Source organism: Neovison vison, chromosome 13 (genome assembly GCF_020171115.1).
Source record: "Neovison vison isolate M4711 chromosome 13, ASM_NN_V1, whole genome shotgun sequence".
NCBI lineage: Eukaryota > Metazoa > Chordata > Mammalia > Carnivora > Mustelidae > Neogale > Neogale vison.
The window spans coordinates 59,540,672-59,561,976 of NC_058103.1; positions in this window are offsets into that span (position 1 = coordinate 59,540,672).

The window sequence follows — 21,305 nt, forward strand, 5'->3', positions numbered from 1 at the left end:
GAGCTTAAATATCTTAAACTTTCCAAAAGGCAATCATAGCATACATTATCTTAAACAATCAATACAATACCAGAAAAACCAGCTCCTGATCTTATTATATATGAGCTAATATAATTCAGGAGAAAGAGCTTTCTTATTTGCTTTTGTGCTTTCAAAGCATTATGGAAATTCATAAATATAATAATTACCTTTTAAATAGCCTTTTAAATAGTATTTCATTTTGAAAGCACAAAATCTGTGATTGGGTTTTTCCAGATAATCAGTAAAAACTGACATAGAATACTGCTACCTTTTTTTGTTTCATTTGTCAGAATGTTTTATCATTTCAGCTTTTCATTCTATATTCAGCACATAATTGAATGAAATGTGTTTTAAAATGAAATCTATTCCCTTTTATAAGAACATCCACTTATTAAAGGTTAAATAAAAGTTGAAGAGCATTTAACTTATCTTGAATACAAATGACTTGGCTTTGGCTATTTAAACATTTAAATATTTAATGATCAATTTCCACCAGTAACAAAGATTTTCCATATTCCTAAATATATAAGCAGATGGTGCTTTTAAAAATTAAGTGATGTGAGACTGACACTGATTTTGAGTATTTTTAGAATAATTTTTTAAAAAGTAAATTAGATAATCTCTTATTAGTTCAGCAATATTTATGCTCAAATATGTATATAAAATATTAGAAAATCTGTTACTCTTTTAAATTTGTACTATTATATTTTAGTTAAGTTAATGCAATATTTTCTTTCTTAGTGTCTTTTTCTTATTTTAAAACTTAACTGAAGGAAGATTATTGGATGATTTTTAGAATTCCTTAGAAAGAAATAATGGTAAATTTCTTTCATTGAGAGTTAACATTTTGCACTATGAGGATTTGAAATCTATTTACCTATGTACCTTATGAATTTTCCTTCTGATAAATTTGCATGAAATGGATTTGGGAAAAATATAATTAATCATTTGTATAATAATCCAGAAAGAAATGAATGACATTCACATAGCTGAATAGTAAAACAAATTAAAATTGCAGAACTTCTTTTATTGCTGTGCATCTCTTAGAATACTGTGGCCTGAAATAATTTTCACATTAAGTCAAACTACTGCATGAGAGAGCAATAATTAAAACATGTGAATGCATCATCTTTAATTATGCCTAATTTGTATGTTGCCTATAAACATGGTTGAGATGATCTCAATTGGGATAGAGTAACACATCTTTAAAGTATTATCCATGATTTCAGAAACTAGGCCTGTAATAGTACTTGTGACATGGATAGCATTTTCTAACTAGTCTTATTTAGAGAGGAAATATACCAGAATATGAATAAATAATGTGAGAGTTGGGAAATTTTCCTGAATCAATAGCAAAGAATCACCTCTTAGCTGTATTGATACCGAAGATTGTTTTCATTGATTATTACAAAACTGCCTTCAATTAACATGATGCTTTTCTTTTTAAGAACTCAAAAGCTTCGTTGATGTTATTTCAATAATCTTGTGATGAGTAGGTTGAGGAATTTTAAGTGTGTAAAATTCAACATTTTGTCAATAAGTGACTTAGAATCAGAGCCAGTATTCAAAGGAAGCTTAAACATTACCATGCCTGTTATTCCCCCTCAACTTCTCCAATGGTTGGCCATTCATTCTCTGCTTAAATATGAATCATGACAGGGAACTTACTTCTCCGTTAGACTCTGGGGTGATTTTAAGTACACACACACACACACAAAAACCCTCTCTATAGGTAGATACTATCTACCACTTCATGATTTTTCACCCATTGATCTTAACTTTGACTTTCAGGGTCACACAAATAAGCTTCCCCTTCCATGCTGCTCTAGAAGCTTTGTGCTCTGGTGGAAAGAGAGCCGGACTAGAAGGCAACATGTGTGGGGTCACCTCCAGTTTCACCAGGTTCAGCCATGGAACATTAGGCAGGTAGCAACTCTGTGCCTCCATTTCTTCATCTACAGACTGAGAGTAATGATGCACACCTACTCTCCCTTCCCAGGTTACACAGCTACTGTGAAAATAAAATGAAATAGCATATGGAAGCTTTTCCTGAAATACAAAATGCTAAGCAAATAGGTTATTATGATTTGCATTCATGGCTCTTCGACTCTCACATTTCCTTCTAAATCTTCCCTTCTTTAAAGCAAGTATTTCAAGTATCCTTACCTATGTACTATATGATATGAATTTATGTTTCTTCACCACTCTTTTTCATTATTCTTCTTCCTTCCTTTTTTCATTCTTTCTTTCTTTCTTTTTCTTTTTTCAAGAAAGTTTTATTCTATGCTTTCAAAGGGCTAAATCCGTATTCTCAGAACCCTGGAATACATCCACACTGGCCCAACCAAGGAAAACTCTGAGCATTTTCCTTTCCACAGAAGGTTTTGCTGTGATTTCAGGGGCCCCAGGAAACTTTTGCTTGGGTCAAGGGCAGCAGGCTAGAAGTGCATTCCTTGGCTTCAGTATTTGACCTTGCATACAGATTTGGTTGTTTAATTATGTTTCCTTCCACTCCTGGTCCAATATCCTGTGAAGGTCTGTCCCTTCGAGAGACATGCAGGGGACCCTTAAAGTAGAAAGGATAGAAGGCAGAGATAGCTATGGGAGGCAGAAGGAAGTAACATTTCAGTCTGGAGCCCTGCTACTGAGAGAGTGATCTGCTGACGAGTATTGCGAGATCATCTGGAGATTGTTAGAAATGGGAAGTCTCAGGCCCTAGCCCAATTGGTATTTTCTTTCCTATGATTTCCAGAAGGATGACAATGCTGGGTACTCACAGTAATTTTATCATTTAATCCTCAAAACATGTATTCTACCTCAAACAAAGAAACCAAGGCTTAGAGCGGCTGGCAGATATGCTGAGGGTCACAGAGCTGGAATGTGGTGGGGCTGGTATTCTAACCCAAGCCAGAAATCAGAACCTGCCCTCCATGCAGCACCATAACCTGTGCGTGCCACTGATGTGGAATTGCCCTTTATTCTTTCATTCAAGGTTTGTTCATTGAGTACATTGTGCTAGATAATGGGGATACAAGGTTAATAGGGCAGAGATTCTGTCCTCAAAAAAACTCACAGTATGGTAGAGAAGAGATAAGGAAGTAAATGATTGTCAAAAACATAATGTGGTAAATGTCAGAACAATGAACTATTATCCCTGTGTCTAAGTGCTCTATCTTCTCAGATGAAGCCGATGATGATTTCATTTTCTTTTTAAAATTTTCTTGTCAACTAGCCTCTGACTGACCAAGTCATGGCAGTGTTCACACACATGACAGTGTCCTTCACCAGGCACATGGTGGAGGGGACTGGTGGATCATGGAGAGGGTTTAACAAGGTGTACTGTAATGTGCTTTCAAATTTTTAGATTCTATGAGCTTGAGCTAGAGTCAAATAAATCCTGAAGTCGTATTTACCTAAACTAATATTCTACAACCCCACATATCTGCAGTTGATTGTTTAGAAGCTAAGTGCAAAACTTGACATTTTTCCCTTATAAAATTCTTCCCTGTCAGATATAGTTTGATGTACTTTTGGAAACTGCTTTTATTATCCAGCATGACTGCTCTCAAGCCCAACCTTGTGTCTTCTGTAAATGTTATCTGCATGCCTTCTCTGTCCTCATTCATCCGACAGAATTTATTAAACATTCGCTCTGGGATAGGTGCCACGTTGATGCAGGTAGGAGATAGACGTTCAAGTCAGTTAATGAAAAAGCACAGTGTCACGGTCAGCGCTATGACTGAAAGTTGCACAGGGATCTAGGGGATCTAGGGGAGCACAGAGAAGGTGGTGCCCAATCAGGTGGAGAGTAGAGATGGGGCAAAGAGAGAAGGCTGCTTGGCTTGGTCTTGAGATCATGTAGGAGTGCTGAGAGAGGGGTGAAGCAGAGGCACAGCTGGTGCACAGTGAGGAGTGTGGGGAGGACTGAATCTAAGTGCTAATTCCCTCATTAGGGCTACAGTATGGGATGTAAGGGGGCTATGAGAATGATATTGGAAAGACCTTTCTAGAGTCAGTGACTAGAGAGCACCTAGCAAACAGCTATTGAGAACTCACACCAGAGTCCTATCAAAGAGCTCCTTTGTGAGTTAGACCTGGTCTTTCAGCCAACAGACTATACTGTTTACTCATCCTCAGTGCTATGGTATGGGTCAAGAAGGGGTTGGGGGGAAGGATGAATAAGAGGAGAAGGAGAACAAGAAAAGGAACTTTTTTTTTTCTAAGATGTTATTAACTTACTTGACAGAAAGAGAGCACAAGGAGGGAGAGCAGCAGGCAGAGGGCTAGGAAGAAGCAAGCTCCCCCTGCCCCACTGGGTAGGAAGCCTGATGCAGGGTTCGATCCCAGAACCCTGGGATCATGACCTGAGTGGAAGGGAGATGCCCAACAAACTGAGCCACCCAGGCACCCCCAAAGGAACTCCTGGCTACAAAGTATAAAAATGTAAAACCACAAGGGAAGCTCTTCAGGCAATAGAAAGAGCATACCTTAAATGTCAAAAATGAGAGAATTATCTAGAAGGGTGTCAAACTCTTAATCTTGAAGCAACAGTTCAATTCTTCTTCTAAAAGGCCTTAGACATTTGTGTATATTTTCTTAAAATTAGGTAAGAAACTAGAAACCAATGCACTATGGCAAACTAATCCACTCCAAGGTAGAAACAAATTATAAAAACATTCTCTTTTATAGGTGATATTGCTCAATTGACAAGATTATAGGATAACCAGTCCTGTGCTAAGCCCAGTTAATTTTTTGATAAGAAATGATGGGAAAATCTTTAGATAATGTGTAAACAAAGATAGGGACAATTCTTAACATTGACCATTTACCTTATATTCATTAAGTCCTATGTATCTAACAATAAATTATCACCAAGGCATCTTGGTTTATTTAAGTTTTCCAAGCATTGTAGCAATTAAATAGAACCAAAATTAAATGGATAGTAGTCTAAGGACATCAGTAGGTTCATATCGAACCTGGCTTCCACCACTACATAATCTGCCCCAAATTTATTCAAAAGAAATATGGAAATTGAAAAGCTTTAGGAATTCCTTCTTTCTTACTTATTTGGTTCTTTCCAAGGGTACTGACCTCCTTTGGGAATTCCCTGCAATTCCACCTTCCACTTAATAACTATATACTGGGCACTTTATATCATAAAGACATGTATTTGTATAGTGTGAGTGTGTGTGTGTGTGTGTGTGTGTGTGTGCGTGCACGGTGGGGAGAGAGATTTTCATCTTAAATATAGGCATGGATGTTGTCTCCCTCTCTAGATTTCAAAAATTAGGGGAAATTGGGCAAACACCCTGGATGGTATATGGCCTCCTTTCTCTGACTGAAGATTAGCCAGAAGAAGAGTATGTACAAAGTCCTTATGCAGTGAAATTAAAGCTCTCTTTCTGTAATTAGCTCACAAAATGACAGAACCAAATGTGATCAACCATATCTCTTTCCAGGATGCCTCTCCCTGAAATGCCAAGGGCTATGTTTTACGTACATTTGCCTTCTCACCAGCAGCTCACGGACCCGTGTTACCCGGTCTTCTCTTGTCTCTGTGGTTCTCTGGTCCAGCTGCCATCATTCCTGAACCAAAAGGTCAGATTCATTTTAGCTAGCCTTTTGTTATGTAAAGCACATCCACAGTGACTCTGCTTTGCCCTAATAATTCTATTTCCAATAGCCTCTTAAAAATTATAGAAACCAAACAAACCACCTTTCTTCTACATTCTGCTTCCATGCATTTCTTACTGAGTTACTATCCTGCACATGGCCATCCTCTGACACCCATTCTACTGATAAGTTGTCCTTTATTGTTTTGACTTTCTGTGTGCGGAGGAGTACTTCACACTGATCCACATACTTATAATTGAGATATATAAGAATATATTAAGATGTATAGTGGTAGCAGTTACCGCTGGCTTGATGCATGGTACACAATTTTGGAAGATGTAACTTCCCATTATTGTCATTTCACCTTCCCCATCAGAGGCTACTGATGACACCTGATCATTCCATCTACTATTTTTACATGATCAGTACAATGGAACCTCCCTTGGTTTCTCCTTCTTCTGGGTTCCCTTTTTATTTCCTTGCCTTTTATCTAAATTGCCCAGCATACACTTACTTCTCTGTAACCATTCATTCATGTTGTATCTGAATGCCACATCATTTTTGTGTCCTTATGGCACACTGCAACACATATTCAGCACCTATTATATTTTCCTACACAAAGAATAAGCATTGTTCTCACTTGCTTTTCTGTCGTAATGACCTACCTAATAGCACAGTGGCTAGCATATATGATAACTCGAATGCATGCTTACTGAATAAATAATACATACTTCCTAAATAATTTTTTTCATTCTCCACTGGGCTGGGCTTGCATGTAGATTCAAATTTATCTTGAGTCAATTCAGGAAACGATCTACTACTTTCCTAGCCCATGCACTGTATATCAGGCCTCAGTGAATGCCATCTGGCCTAACTTTATAATGCAGAATCCTCTGCTGTGCAGATGATAATCCCATTACCCTTCATTCACACATGTTTAGTTTTCACAAGCTATAGAATTTGAATTTTCACATATATTTAGCCATATTTTTTTCATGAGAGACAGATTTTAGGTTTTTTTTAGCTGTGATTGATGGTAATATGGATAGCCAAATATTTTACTTAGAATTAATAAAAATAGGTAGGTACTGGTATAGCATATGGAAGTAGGAGAGTATAACAGGACACAACCTGAAATTGGACTGCAATCCTTTTTGCTTCCTTTATGAGTTCTGTGACTGTTATGGACTGAATTATGCCCCTCTCCTTCATATATTGAAGCCCTAAGCTAAGTGTGATTGTATATAGAGATAGGGTCTTTTAAAAATGTAATGAAATTCAAATGAGGTCATAAGGGTGGGCCCTAATCCAATAAGGCCTATGTCCTTACAAGAAGAGAAAGAGACAGAAAGCTCTCTCTCTCTCACGTAGGAAAGGCCATATGAGGACACAGCAAGAAGGCAGCTGTCCACAAGCCAGGAAAAGAGGCATCAATAGGAACCAACCCAGATGGCCCCTTAATCTTTGTCTTCTAGCTTCCAGAACTGTGAGGAAGTACATTTCTGTTGTTTAAGCTCCCCAGTCTGTGATATCTTGTTATGGCATCCTGAGCAGACTAATGCAGCAAAAATTAAAATCAGGTCATATTTCTTGATCCTTAGTTGTTTTTTTTTTTCCTTTTAGTTGCAAAGTGGGTACGATAATACCAAGCTCTATGTCATAGAACTCCTGTGAAGAGATAATCAGATGGTACATCTGCTAATTAGCACAGTGCCTGATACATAGTAAGGGCGTGGAAACCATTAGCTATTATTATTACTTCAGGCAAATCATCCCCTGTGACCTACATTCTTGAGACTGAGAGTCATTGAATCACATCTGGGATAATTAGGTCAGGAAAGACCGAGCCAATGAGAATTCTGCAAAGTCTCGGTCACTCCAAGTATGTCCACACACAGTATGGTTGTCCTTGCTAACTCCAGGAACTCAAAGTATGCTATAGCAACAATTGATGGGGCACTTTACAGTCACATTAACCAATTAAAAAGACAATTTACCATGACGGAAGTAATTATTACTAATTAGTAATAAATGAATAAGGTCACGATCATACAAACAAAAAAAAGGTGAGAAAAAGGGTGAAAAGGGCAAAGAATGTGAATCAGACTTTGCAAAGAATGTGAATCAGAAGGCTCAGTTTGCAGAAAGGTAAAAACAGATGATTTTAGAAAAATTCACCTTGCCTCATGTGTAATTTTCACGAGAATCTCCTTCATATAGAGCTACCTATGCTTCCTTCTTATTATCCCTGCTTTCCTTTCCATATTGAATTTACTAAAATATGGGACGGACTTTCTCTGATGGGTAGCCACATATATGAAACGTCCCTATTCACTTTCGTTTCTTTCTCTCTCTGCTACTTACTTTGGTATAGGATGTCCTCAAAACTCATCTGGAATATCCATATGTATTTTTGTGGAATCATTGTCTATTGGAAGCTTTTACTTTTGCTCTAATTATAAGAAACTTCCCTCCACCTCCTCTAGTTCATAGCTAATTCCTGCCTTCCTATGGTTCATTGCAGTGCCTTGTGTTTGGGCTCTTTTGACTCAGCCTATATATTAGGAATCCTGCAACATGGGTTAACGTTGGCATGGATACTGTCCTCCACTTCCTACTATCCTCCCTTTCTCCTTTTCAGCCCATCATGCCTGGCAATTGTTTGTTTCATGAGATCCGTGTCAAGATTATATCAATGACATTCCTCTCTAAGCACTCCTTTTTCTTTAAGTAGCTTGGTAAAAAGTGCTTTCATTTCCCCACAGTTGCTCATTAAAGTCAGTGTTGTTTCCACAACATCCAACTCCCCTATGACCCAGCAATTGTACTAGTAGGTAGTTACCCAATGGTTACAAAAATACTGATTTGAAGGGGCACATACATCTAGTGTTTATAGCAGCATTACCAACAATGGCCAAATTATGAGAAAAGAGCCCAAATGTCCATCAACTGATGAATGGATAAAGAAGAGGTGGTATATACTTATATTGAGATATATAGATATAGATATAGATATAGATGTACACACACACACACACACACACACACACACACTGGAATATTACTCAGCCAAAGAAAAAGACTGAGGTCTTGCCATTTGCAACAATGGATGGAGTTAGAGTATATTATGCTAAGCAAAGTAAGTCAGTCAGAGAAAGACAAATACCATATGATTTCACTCATATGTGGAATTTAGGAACCAAAACAGATGAACATGGGGGAAAAGAAAAAAAGAGAGAGAGGCAAACTATAAAATAGACTCTTGTTATAGAGAACAACCTGGGGGTGGCTGGAGGGAGGTGGGCGGGGGATGGGCTAAATTGGTGATGGGAATTAAGGACACTTGTGATGAGCACTGGGTGTTAAATGTAAGTGATGAATCTCTAAATTCTACTCCTGAAACTAATATTACACTATATATTTTAACTAACAAGAATTTAAATAAAAACTTGAAACATTAAAAAATAATAATTTGGAGTTGACAATAAAAAAAATTCCTCATTTCTAAGAGGATCTTCTATACTCTTAGCCTTTGCATTAAATGTTTTGTTCTAAATATTTGTTCTAAATATTTGGTTTTATGGTTCAATTTATTTTTTACTTCTGAACCCATTCCACATTTTTATAAGTACACTTAAATTCTCCATTTGACATTATCCATCTTAATAAATTGAGAGATGGTGCCAAATTATTGAACGAATGTTCCTTTTTATATTCCTTTGGGAAGCATAAACTTTCACAAGTTAAATACCCTCAACTTACTTTGTATCTTCACTCTATATTTCATGAACATGATCACTTATCTTTTAACTGTATTCATCATGGAAAGTGAAGAAAAATAAACCTTTCTGTGGCTCATCCTCTGAGAAAAACCTTTTTTTTTTTTTTTAAGGAGAAATTCTCATTCTCCTCATTCTTACGTTTTAATGAGAAGATTTTCAATCCACTCACCAGGAGAAGGACATATAGAAAAAAAAGAAAAAAAAACCTTTCTCTACTGAACTTCTTGTTAAATTGGAGAAAAATTGCAGTGAATTTAGTCTCACCGTGGGAAAAGGAGCAATCCATCTGCCTGAAGAGACTGGGAACTGGGGGTGCGGGAGCTTGAGATCTACTGAACCCTGGGAGCCAGGGCTGTGGCTGTTCTGAAAACAGGCCTCAGCGTGACCATCTCCCCATTTTGGACTTGTAGGCTTTGTGATCATGAGCTGCTGCTGCTGCTTCTTTACCTTTCTCCATAAAATGTACCTCAGAGGCACGTTTCCCTGTGTGGTGGGATTCTCTAGCTTCTCTGTGGTGCCTGGTATTTAAGTGTGGAAGTTACAGGACCTGAGGCCACCTCAGTCAGGGTTGCGGGAAACTGCACTGTGTGCTCCAGCTACGCTAATCAGGATGTGTCAGTTACAGCTTATGAATTAACCAGTTATCCCTCTTGTTTGTGAGTATGCGTTAGCAGCCAGCGTTCTGAAATAGAAGAGGGGCACATGGAGGTATTTACTGGGCACCAAACCCCGAGTGAGAATTCTTTATGCTGGTTTCCTGTGTGTGTGATTTGCCTATACTTTTAAGTTTTGAAATGACTTTAGCTTTGCAGAACAGTTGCAAAAATAGTACAAGGAGTTCTCATTTATCGTCACCCAGCATCCCTTAATATTAACATCTTAACGTTGATGGCACTTACCAAAATTAAGATACTAATATTGGTACAATACTGTTAACTAAACAACAGACTTAATATCACTAATGTCTTTACACTGTCCTGATATCCTATCCAATATTCCACACTACATTAGTTATTATGTCTTCTTAGTTGCCTCTGATCTGTGATGATTTCTCTGTCTTTCCTTGGCTTTCATGACCTTGATGCTTTTGAAGAGGACTGGTCAGGAGTTTTGTAGATGTTCCTCATTTTGGGTTTGTCTGATGTTTGTTCTTATTACTGGTGATGTTAATCTTGATTACTTAGTTGTCAAGATGGTCTGTGCCAGGTTTCTTCACTGTAAAGTTACTTTTTTTCCTCCTTTGTGATTAACAAGTATTTGGAGGAAGATATTTCAGGGCTATGAAAATATATCCTGTTTCTCCATAAACTTGCACTGACTTAGGCTTTATTGGTTGATCATGCCTATAGTGGTTATTACTGTGGTGTTCTAACAGTGTTTTCTAGTTCCTTCATTTCTTCTCTATTTATTAATTGGAATTCTTACATAAGTAACAGTTATCTCTTCTCCCCCATTAATTTATTGATTCAGTCATTTATGTCAGTAGGTCATCATGGATACTTATTTTCTGTGTTATAATCCAATTCTATCACCACTGGCCATTTGAAACTATTTCAGTTGACTCCTGTGTCCTTTTGACATGCTATCATCCTTTTAAGATTAAGTTATATTTTAATTTATAACAACTTGAGATTTGCAGAGAAATTGCAGAGATAATACAGAAAGTTCTTTTTTAAAAAATTTATTGATTTAGTTTAGAGAGGGTGGAGAGGCAGAGGGTGAGGGAGACAGAAACTCAAGCCTACTGTGCCCTGAGCACAGAGCCCAGCACAGGGCTTGATCTCATGATCCCGAGATCAGGAAATGAGCTGAAAACCAAGAGTGGGTGCTTAACAGACTGTGCCACCCCTGGTGCCCCTTGTGAATTCTTATATGTAATTCCTTTTACCCTATTTTCCTCATCGTCAGCATCTTACATTACCATGGTACACTTGTCAAAATGAAAAAAATATCTATTGGCAGGTACTAACTCTAGACTTTATTTCGATTTCATCAGTTTTTCCATTAAGGTCCTCTTCTTGTTTTGGGACCCAGTCTGATGTACCTCATTGCATTAGCTGGCTTGTCTCTGAGTCTCCTCTGCTCTATGAGTTTCCTGACCTTTCCTTGTTTTTCCTAACCTTGACAGTCTTGAGGCGTACTAGTGAGGTATCCTGCAGCATGTCCCCCAATCTGATTTTGTCTGATGTTTTTCTCATGATTAGAATGGAGTTAGGAATTTGGGGAAAGAATGTCGTGGGGGGAAGTGTCCTTCTTATCTCATCACTTCAGAGGGTACATGAAGTCTGCCTGAAGGTACCCTAATAAGCTTAACCTTTGTCAGTTGGCTAAGGTGGTGTTTGCCAGGTTGCTCCTACCCTATTCTGTGCAACCAAATCACTTAGCATAGCCCACCCTCAGGGACAGAGGGCTAAGAATTAAAATGGTCATCTGAGACAGGGCAGTATCTACATGTATTGTTTTAGAATTTTTCTATGAAGAATGCTTGTCTCTTCTTCCCCATCAGCCTTTGCACTAAGAATACATCAGATTTCTCTTCTCTGAGAGTTCCTTGGGCCATATTTCCAGCTTTTTGTCTTCTTATTTGCGTGATTTCTTCCTGTTGATTGTCCTTCCTCCAGGTGTGTATCTCATTAGTGCTGCTTGGCTTCTTTGGAATTCGTTTCCTTTCCTTCCGGCTCAGCTCCTTTTCTAGTCTCAGGTCCTCATCAAATGCCTGGGCCGTGTTTCCCGTGGCAGGCTGTCTCCATCTTCATGGGGCCGCCTTCTGCCTTCTCTTTACCACTAAGATATCTATAGATACTTTCCCTGTGTCTCTGCTCCTAATCTGAGCAATTCCATCCCAGACAAGATTTTCTTCTGACAAAGCTCACCTAGGGTCGCCCCACCATGGATTTTATGTTTGTTTTGCTCCAGCTGTTGTTTCTTTCTAACTCCTCTGTTTTCCTTCCCTCTCCAGCTACTCTACCATCTGGAAACCAATGTATTTAATTTCTCCTCTTTCCTCTTCTCTTGTTCCCTGATGTGTCTCCTTGAATTTGTTGTGGGTAGACGTTACCTGCTCAGTTGTTGGACACCCCCTTTCATCCTGGTGGCCTGGCTCCCATGCAGCGCTGCCTGTTCCCCTCTCAGCGTACTGTGTTTCAGGTGTAAGCGTCTCTTCCTGCACACGGCTTATATGCAATTTACTTTGTTTTGTTCCTGTCGCCATAACGGAAAACACATAATGATGATAATACTTCTCTTAGCATAAGTTGCTGAGAGCATCCAGCCTGGGCCTCGCACTGTGCTATCTGCTGTACATTCATCGACTTTCACAAGATACTGTTATCATATCCATTTTATACATGGAAAAGTTAGACTCAGAAGGGTAATTAACTTGCCAGGTTCACAGCGCTAATTTTAGAATTCGAAAGCCATTTTTCCTTACCATGTAGTTCTGAGTCCTTCAATCATTATGCAGACTGATCTGGAGTTTCTCTGTAGCACATTTCTGGCTCTCTGAGTAGCATTTGAATTTTTGGTGATGTTTAAATGAAAAGCACCCCACTTTATGGGTAAACGTATCTCCTCTCACTGTAAAAGGTGAACCTTCCATCAAAACACTGACCTTGAATATTAATGAATGACTGATGTCTTCCATAATCCTCCTAACCACTCTTTGTGGTCAATAGAGTATTATCCCCATTTCATATATAGAAGATTGATTTTTATACAATGTTACAAACTTGCTTCATTTAATTATGTAAACAGGTTCATGGCCAAACTGGAATTTGAACTCGGGTAATCTAACTTGAAGGCCATCCTCTTCACTAACTCTCCATATATTGCAGTGTTTCTAGGGGCTCACCCTGGTGATTATTAGCTATTAGCTTTATTGCTCCCCCTTAGTTACCTGTGCATACATTATCTGTTTCCTTACTCTTTCCTCCATAGTCTTAACTGAGAATTATCATGTGGGAAATATAATTTTGAGTGGGTCTCCAAGGTTAAATGAAGCATTTCACTTAGAAACCATCATTTAACATATTCTCAGACTATGCTATCATATTTATCTCCAGACCATTGAGAACAGTTAGTCATAATGGAACATTAAGAGTTTAAACAGGTATTAGTCACAAAAGAAAAGAGATCACAGCATCCTGCCTTGATTCACAGATTCCAGGTAATAGAAAATAGTCACGTTAAGTGCCACAGATTCATTTCTAAGTGATATGGTCTTACAGATTTCCAAGTGTTAGTAATTTATAGGATGCTCTCTTGTCAAGCATTTTGAAATTTCATTACTGCAAGCTTTAAGGATGCTCAGATTCTGCCATTTGTTCGGAATATCAGTGTTCAACATCAGGTGTCATTGAGCCAAGGATTAGAACTTGAAAATCTTTGAGATTACAGAGATATTCATTATTAAAGAATTGATTATAATGGGATTTAACCTGTTACAAGTAATTAGTACAGGTTTTCTAAGTGGAGCAGAAGCTTGATAATTATTCAGCGATTTCAGTAATATGGAAAGCTATCCATATTAAAAAAAAATAAATCCACTTATATTCCAAAAGAAGCACAGCGAATTAGAGAATTTGAAAAAATAAAAATCTGCAGAAGGTGAGTAGAATACGTTTTCCAACAATTTGGTCTTGAATTGCTACACTTATGGTATCTAATAGAAAAAAAGGATAATGACAAAATGACTGAAATATAAAGTGTGGGCACTATATAGCTCTCCAAAAACCTTGAATGATCACTCTTGCATCAAAAAAAAAAAAAAAAAAAAAAAAAAAAAAGGCCACAGACTCTCCACCTGCAGCTTTTGGCTTTTCTACTGTAGTGAAATATGCCAGTAGTTATCTTTATATCAGGCTCTGCATACTCTTCTCTTCAAGTCCCTTGATTCTAGGATATTGCTGCTCAAGTATCATTCCATGATATAAAAATGATAATTTCTGGAAATAGACAAGGCAGCATTTACCTCCCAGACTATTCTTTCCAATGACTCCATTACTGCTAATGACCTCATTACTATCAATGGCAACCATGTGTCTCCTAGTTACTGAGAGATGCAAAAGATTTTAGGTGGTTATTTTTTGAATTATGATCACACACATGGTATAAAATTCAAAGAGTTCGAGCCATTCTACATTAAAGTGGAACTGTTCCCACCTTGGCTCTTTGTGCTGGTTCCCCTCCAGAGGCAAACCACTGTTGACAGTTTCTTGTGTTCTTTTCTGCAAGGAGTAACAGTTCAAACCCAGGGCTACAGAGCCCTTCTGAAATGAATTAACAGCCTCATGGAAGCACAATTTATGCATGTACAATCCATCTATTTTTAAGGGAGCATTTAATGATGGTTAATAAGTTTAGAGTTCTGCAATCATGGCCACAGTCCAATTTACAGAACATTTAAATCACTCATAAAGATCCCTGTGACCATGGGCAATTATTCCCTGTTCCCACCCCAGCCTGAGGATGCCACCGATCTACTTTTTGTCTCGGTAGACTGTTTTTTCTGGACATTTTATATAAATGTAGTGATATCATACATGGTCTTTGTGGTGACAAGCTTCTTTCACCCAGTCCGGTTTTTAAGATTCACACACAATGTAGCATATAATAATAATCTGTAGCATAAAAAAATAATCTTTTTGTTGCTGAGAAGTAGTCCATTGTATGTATGTACGACATACGGTTTATTCATTATTTAATTTATGACTTAATTAATTTATTTGGCTTTTTCCACTTTTTGACTATTATGAATACTCTTGCTATGAATGTTCATGCACAAGTCTTTATGTGGACAAACATTTCATTTCTGTCCAGTAGATATGAAGGAGTAGAATCCTGGGATGTATGGCAAATGTATGTTTAACATTTTATGGAACAGCCAAGTTGTTTCCAAAATGCCTATCACACTTTCCATTCTGCCAAACAAAGAAAGGGTTAACACAATTGGTCCGGTTTGCTCAAAACCTGCATGTAGCCAAGAAAGATCTGTTGTTAAGACTGATTCTTCTTGGCTCTTGGAAGTAAGCTCTGAATTCTTGGAATAGTCTGCCTGATATGGGTGTGTGTGGATGCCTGCTGCCTTGTGCCATGGAGTTGATCTGATAGTTCATGTTAACAGTGTGATTTATGAGGATATCTGCTTTTGCCCTGGGGGGCTGGAGTCTGAGTAGCTGAGGCCAGTGGCAGGGATATGGCATGCCTACATAGCTGATCCTCCATAAAAGTCTTGGACACCAAATCTTGTGTGAGCTTCTGTGACTGATAGCACCTTGCATGAATAGCTATACATCATTACTGAAAGGATTACCTGTGTCATGTGACTCCACTGGGAAAGAACACCTGGAAGCTTGTACCTGGTTTCTCTTGGACTTCGCATGTGCCTTTTAATTTTGCTGATTTTAATCTATATTCTTTCATTGGAATAAACAATAATCATGAGTATAATAGTTTTTCTTAGTCCTGTAAGTGCTGCTAGTGAATCATCAAGGTTGAGGATAGGTTTGGGGATCCCCAACACACAGATCTTTCCCATTTTTCTATTTTGTGGTTCATTTCATTGTTACTTTGTAGGATATTTATAGTAGATTAAGAAATTACCTCCTCTTTGTGATATGAACTTTCAGTATTTTTTCTAATTTATTTTTTGTCTTGTGACTTTGTTTATAGTGTTTTATTCAATACAAAAACTTCATACTTTGTTGAGTCTAATTTATCATTTTAATGACTTCTATGTTCTATATCATAATTAGAAAGGTCTTTCCCACCTGATTTTATTAAAATTTTTTATATATTTCCTTTTAAATCTTTGATCCATCAAGACTCTATTTTGGTGTAAGGAACAAGGTAGAGATCTAAATTAATTGTTTTCTGTGTGACTAACTAACCATTATTTCAACACTACATATTACATATTAAATAAATTTAATTCAATTTAAATCATAAGGCCAATAGAATATATTTTGGCCTTATGATTTAAATTGAATGAAATTTATAGATCCACCCACCAAGATATTGAATCTTTCTATTTGAATCAATGGTATGCTTTTCATCTATTCAGATCTTTTTGTCTTTCAGAGATGTTTTAAATTTTATTCCAATATCTGTAGCTAAGTTTATTTCCATCACCTTAGTTGTCTTATCTTCTCTTTACACAAAGCAGGTAAATGCTGCATTGTGTCTTTGATTTATAGAAGCAATTGCTTTATTTAGGTTTTCTTGTCTTGACCAGATACTTGGTTGTCCATCTAATGTATGGAAACATTCTAGTAAGTGTTCTTCTTTTATAATTTTTTTCTTTCTTCCCTAAATACCCCCCAAAGGATATTTATATAGATTCTGTTCTACTCTTGAATGAGATGGTTTCTTTCCAGAGCCGTTATTTTCAGGAGCATTATTGAAAAGTGTGTGGGGAAGAGACCTGTAGCATCATGTTTGGTGAGTGTTGGAGTGTTTTGAGCTTTTATCATTTCCCACAAGACCTAAGATGATTTCTGGGCTGCTAACAATGCAGACTATTTCCCCTTCATTTGGTTTCAGTGACAGTTTCTTACAAATATGGTTTATCTGTGCAATTCTTCATTCCCTGCTCTCACCTCACTGCTACATCCTTCTCAGTAACTCAGCCCAGTGAGTCCTGCTGCCAATGCACATACATGTTCTTGTTGTACTATTGTCTTGGAGTACTGTGCACAGTTGTGCTTTGTCATATTTTTCTGAGACCTACAATGTGGTCATCCTCTCTCAGCATCTTCCCATAATCCTACATGACTTTCCTCCCATAGTATGATCTAGAATTCCTGACTTTGTCAACTTTCAGAGAACGTGAAGTTTTCACTTTTCTTCTTGTTGTTTCTCTTTGATTTCCAAAAGGAAAAGTAGGAATTATCATCTTAATTTCACAATTTAAAAATGGAAAGTCTACCCTCTCTATGAATGTATAGTTTTAATACTTTACTAATGTTTAGATGAGTTAAACATTTGTTCTTTTTGGGCTGGAGGGGGTAAAAATTGAGGTAGAACCAGTACTCCTTATGGGTTCCCTTTACTGATCCAGGAACACTCGGGTCTTTTTCTGGCAGCAAGCCATCTCCCTTCAATGTTTCTAAATCTGGAAGCATAAAACTTTCCTTTCTTCTCCCTCCTCAGTTATTCACCCAAGCTCTCTTTAGCTGATGAGAAGAACTGAAATAAGTTACCTTAATCTACTTTCTCTCTGGATCCTAATGCTGCCATCTATAACCTTTGACCATCCATAAGCAACCCATGTCCATCTCTCACAACACTTAGCACACTTACCTGTCATCTGAGATATCTGAAAGCCCCTGGGCTCTGGTTTCTTAGGGTGATTCTTCCTAAAGTGGCATGTGTCATTTTTTATCGCATCACTGGCTGAAGCAAGTCAGGTAACTGATCTGTATTTTAATGATCTTGTATTTCCCCAAGAAAAAGAAACGGAGATAGATATTGGTGAGTAGTCATACAATATGGCATTTTAACAAGCTCTTGTGGAATATTTGCTATGTAATGAATATTTTCAAGGATATTTCACAAAGGATTTTAATATTCTAAGGGAGAAATCAAACTCCAGGGTGCAGAATTATATTACCTCTGAGGTTCCACACAATCCTGAAGTTTTCTGAATTATTTTGATTAATTATATCAGAATATTTGTCTAGTATAAGTACACTTGTAGAACAAGTTTGATGGAAAAGGACCAATAATATTTTACAAGGTGGTTCACTTTAAGGGAGAGTACAAGTGGTGGTGGTGGGAGGCGGATGCCACAGCCAGACCACTACGTAATGCAGATGGCGGCTGTCCTTCAACCTCTGTATTCTCCATCCACACATGCTGCCTGTTTTATCTCTATTGACTCTACCTGAGAATCCATCACTGCTGGTCTCCTCCCCAGTAATCTATAATCTAGTTGTAGTCCATTTGGGCTGCTATAACAAAATACTACAGACTATGTGTCTTATAAACAATAAAAATTTATTTTTTACAGTTCTGGGGGTGGAGAAGTCCAAGATCAAGGTGCCAGCATGATCGTGTTCTGGTGAGGGCCCTCTTCCTAGTTCATAGCACCTTCTTGCTATGTCCTCACATTGTTGAAAGTGACTAGGGGGCTCTGTGGGGTCTCTTCTACAAGTGCATTAATGCCTCATGATATAGGTACCTCCCAAAGGCCCTACCTCCTAATACCATGACATTGGGCATTCGGATTTCAACATGTAAATTTGGTGGGGGGATATAAAAATTCAGACCATAGCATCCCCAAAGTCTTTTTGAGTTTTATAGTAAATTTTCTTGAAGGAAGTAGAAGGGGGTGTTTACATTGTACTCTTCAACCAATCATTTGGGCAACCCTTAACATGCATTTGTTTTCTCTAATTGTCTTTTTTAGAGCTTCATTCTCTGGCCATTTCATTGTTCAGAACCCAAGCTTGGTAGCTATCTTTCCTTTTTTATCTCCGTTTTCCTTTTTCCCTCTCAGGAACATTTTCTCTCCTTGCCTTATACATAGGATATTAACAATCCTTGATCACTATAGTTCCCCACACTGGAGCTTTGCCTTTTAATGACTCCTCAAAGTATTTCCTCCTAACACAAATAATGGCTCCCTAGCAAGTGTTTGGTGAATGATCTCTTGTATCCCTGCTGCATTAGTGTAAGGATGCTCTTGGGAAGCACATGAGAGGAGGACGGGATAAAAAAGTTGAGACAAGGTCAAGTGTAATTGCAGATGTGTCCATGCCCATTCTAACATACCAAGAACATGTACATTTTTCATTAGCCCTACCAGACCCCCATGTACTTAGAAACAAGTACTTATGGTAATTGAATGTCTTAATATTTTTGGTGTAAAATCTCTATTAGAAAGAGCAAGAGGCTTTAGAACTGAACATACCTGGGCTCAAACCCCAGCTCCACCAAAAAAAGGAAGAGAAAAGAAAAAAAAAATAAAGAAGAATGCACATGTCATCCTGTAAGTATTAAAAGTATTAAAGTATTAAAAGTATTAAAAGATGAACTAAGAACTAGAACAATGTTTGGCCCCCAAGTAGATGCTCAATAAATAATGATTGTTGTTATTTTCACATTTGTAGAAAGAAGAAATAACATTTTTTCTCTACTGACAATTTTTTAAAATCTTTTTCCATCACTAGTAGAAAAGATATATCCCAAGACATTCATTAAATAAATTAAATTCCCAGTCTTCCTAGGTAAAATGACCATAGGAACTTTATTTCCTCAACTCAACATAATAATTAAGTCTTATTTTTAAAGGCTTTGACAGTGGGACGCCTGGGTGGCTCAGTTGGGTGAGCAGCTGCCTTCGGCTCAGGTCATGATCCCAGCGTCCTGGGATCGAGTCCCACATAGGGCTCCTTGCTCGGCAGGGAGCCTGCTTCTCCCTCTGCCTCTGCCTGCCTCTCTGTCTGCCTGTGCTTGCTCTCTCTCCCTCTCTCTCTCTGACAAATAAATAAATAAAATCTTTAAAAAAAAATTCCATTTATAAAGGCTTTGACAGTTCCAATATGAGGACAGTAGAGCCATTCTTGCCATCAATCACCATCAAAAAATGATAGATGGTTATTTCATAGGTTGTGGTTTTATAAAAATAACACCTAACAATGGAATTGAAATAATTTTCATATAACACTGTATCTGTCCTTCAACGTTCATAACTGTCCCTTGAAGTAAGGGGAGTTCTTGTGGTTATCTCCAACATGGGTAAGGAAACCAAGGCTCAGACAAATGGGTAAAGGCATTTGGAATCTGAATTCTGGGTCTTTTTTCTCCATTGTAAAAACTTGATTAAGTGAAATAATGGGTGTGAAAATCTTCTTAAGTTATAAAGTACTATGAAAATATAAGTAGTTATGATTTTTTTAACATTTTTATTTATTTATTTGACAGAGAGAGATCACCAGTAGGCAGAGAGGCAGGCAGAGAGAGGGGGGAAGCAGGCTACCTGCCAAGCAGAGAGCCCCATGCAGGGCTCCACCCCAGGACCCTGGGATCATGACCTGAGCCCACTGGGCCACCCAGGTGCCCCTGGTACTTATGATTCTATCTTAGGGTAGATAATCTAATAAACCCTAGAACCTGAAACTTGCCATTTCTAGTTCAAACCAGAGCATTTAATTCCACCGCCAACATTTTCAGAAGGTTGAGCTCTTCCCAAACTACAGCTATCTTGATAATTATTCTAAACTAAGGATCTGCCTTTCTTCTAGGTCTTTGAAATGAGGCAGGGGTCAGAAGAGCTCTGGCCTTCAAGACCTTCTCTGAAGGCTTTGGGGAAGTGGGTTATCCAAGACCAGGTCCTTGACAAGAATCAGCTGAAAGCTTTGTAAACAGAAATCACATCTAGCCTAAACTTTTGCTGGGGAATACAGAATTGGACACCGGAATCCTATGGATCACCAGGTCTTTTCTCCCTCATGCCTCCAGTTTGGAGTGGAATTTAAGAACTTTATAATTCGTGTTGCTGGTACCCTGCTGCGCTCCTTTCAAATATGTGATCCACACATCTCCCTATATGTTCATTATTCTTCCAATAGTCAGGTTGGCCCAATAGCTCTGTCTCCAGGGTTACAGTCACTAGGAACCACTGAGTGTTAAGGCATTTCTGAAAGTAACTTGCAAATTTATTTCACATCATTGTTTCAGTGAACTTTTATGAGTCTCCTGTTTCTGTAGAAGTCCTGGAAAATGTATGATGCCTGTTTTCCCTTTAGCTAAAAGTGTGCTCATTTCATTTGTGGAAAGGATCTAGATTATTTCTGAGTGGGTGTAATCAGCCTTGTATTTCAGAAGATAGAATGCCTTATAATCTTGGGGGGATATATTTACATAATATTTTTAATAAAAATCTCCAAC